The 2382-nt window shown below is 50.2% G+C and overlaps 1 pseudogene; it reads left to right on the top strand.

Moving 5' to 3' along the window:
* The first annotated feature begins 370 nt into the window (after positions 1–370).
* LOC102444694 (olfactory receptor 51I1-like) lies at positions 371–1298 on the top strand (annotated as a pseudogene).
* The last annotated feature ends 1084 nt before the right edge of the window (positions 1299–2382 follow it).

Here is a 2382-nt window from a genome sequence, read left to right as displayed (position 1 = left end):
CCTGCTGTGTTAGTTTCCCAACAGATGTGTGGACTGTTGAAGTCCCTTATTACCATCAAAACCTGCGCTTTGGATGATTTTGTTAGTTGTTTAAAAAAACCTCGCCCACCTCTCCTGCCTCGGTATGTGGTCTGTAGTAGACACCTAGCATGACATCAGGCTTTTTTTTACCCCTTTTAATCTAACCCAGAGACTCTCAATAACTTTTATATCCATCTGAAACACAAGAGAGGGCTCATGTGTGTTGGGATTGCACAAGTCAGTATAGAACTGCTGGTCCCTTCCCAGTCTCCTGGTCCCAGGGGAACTCACAGATTCATTTTGCATTGACACAGGGGCTGGGAGCTGGCCGGGACAGCGACTGCTCATCATGGTGGGTTTCAATAGCACCAGCTTCCAGCCTGTGATGTTCCAGCTGACCGGGTTCCCAGGCCAGGAGGCGGTTTACCACTGGATCACTATCCCCTTCCTTGTGTTATACGTCACTGCTATGGCGGGGAATTGCCTTGTTCTCTGCATTGTCTGGGCAGCCCATGTATCTGTTCCTTTGCATGTTGTCAGTCAACGACCTCGGGATGTTTCTGTCAACTCTGCCCACCGTGCTCGGCACCTTCCTCTTCCATTTCACAGCCATCGCTTTCCACGCCTGCCTGGCCCAGATGTTTTTCATTCACTCCTTTTCCTTCATGGAGTCGGGGATTTTACTGGCCATGGCGTTCGATCGCTTGGTGGCCATCTGTAACCCGCTGCGCTACGCAGCCATCTTGACCCACCCCAGGATCGTGAGAATCGGGCTGGCTGTTGTATTTAAAAGTACTGTCATGCTCTTCCCTTTCCCTTTTCTGATTAAACGGCTGCCAGTCTGCAGAAGTAATGTCCTCTCCCATGCCTACTGCTTGCACCCGGACATGATGGGCTTGGCATGTGCTGACACCACCATCAATAACATCTACGGATTGTTTGCCATTGTCGTCACGTATGGTGTAGACTCACTGTTCATCATGCTCTCTTACATTATGATTCTGAAGACGGTTTTAAATATTGCATCCCACGAGCAGCGCCTCACAGCCCTGAATACCTGCGTCTCGCACGTCTGCGCTGTCTTGCTCTTTTATGTCCCAATAATTGCTGTCTCAGTTTTGCACAGGTTTGGAAAAAGTGCCCCTCGTCTGTTGCATATTCTTATGTCCTATGTCTACCTCTTTGTCCCCCCTGTGTTAAACCCCATCGTTTACAGTGTGAAAATGAAGGAAATTCACAAGAGGATCTTCCGAGTATTCTCTCGGGATGGAATGTGAATGGGGAGATGTGTCAGTTATGGTGTTGTTGGGTGAGTTTTGAGTGGCTTGTTGGACGGACATTGCCTCTTCCCACACACCTGAACAACTCACATTTGTGTAGCCAGTGGCCTGGAAGAGATTCTGTTAACTCCTCTGATATCTTTCAATTATAGTCTCACACATTTAAGGAATTCTAAGTCAATCAGTGTTTCAGGGCTGCGACTGGCTTCCAGTGGCTCCGAGTTGGGGCCGACACTTCATGGCTGGGCCCTGCATGCAAAAGGGAAATAGGAAGAAGGAAAAACACCTGGAAAATAGAGAACTCGCTGGTTGAGCCTCATGTCCCTTCTGCAGCACAGAGGATTTGGTAGCCCCATGTCCTCAGTGCCTAGCATGGGGCGGGGAGTAGCACTCTCTCCATAGCCATAAATCACCAATCGCTGTGACTGGGGGAGGCCTCACACTTTGTTGCATCTTCAGTTTGTGCCCTGTACACAGTAGGGGCTGCAGGCATCCTTCTGCCCCACCCCACATGCTCATTGTGTGTCTCCCCCTCCGAGGGAAGTCAGGGAACACCCATTTCTTCCCCCTTCTCTCTTCTCTTCTTCCTTTTTCTGGCAGAGGAATCATCCCAGGGGGTGACCTTTGCTTTGGAGGCCAAAGCTGAGATGAGGGCATTTGTTATGCTGGGAGGTGCATGTGGATCTATCAGCCGCAACTTTGATCTAGAGCCCATTGCAGAGGTGTGGGCTAGAACATTTCCTGAAAGTTTGGAAGTGGTCGGCTGCAGCACTCAAAGGGCAGGGTGTTACTGAGACAAATAAACAGAGACAGGCCACTGGGCAGTGTGTTTGACTGCCCTGTGCATGGCTATCGATCTTCCGAGACCGATACATGGCTTGGAGGAATAAGAGGACAGAGGGAAACATGTCTGCAGGGCCCAGACATTTTTTGTCTGCAATACAATGGGCCCATGCCAGATATTTTTTGGGGGTGTTGCTTAGACTAGGCTGTTAAGAGCAGAGGGAAGGAAAGGGCAGTGTCACTGAGTCAAGGGGGATCTAGGGGAATGGCAGATCCCCTGGGAGGGGAGGACCCCAGA

The sequence above is a fragment of the Pelodiscus sinensis genome, chromosome 1 (genome assembly GCF_049634645.1).
Source record: "Pelodiscus sinensis isolate JC-2024 chromosome 1, ASM4963464v1, whole genome shotgun sequence".
NCBI lineage: Eukaryota > Metazoa > Chordata > Testudines > Trionychidae > Pelodiscus > Pelodiscus sinensis.
Note: the sequence above shows the minus strand (reverse complement) of the source record. Positions and strands in the feature narration are given on the sequence as shown.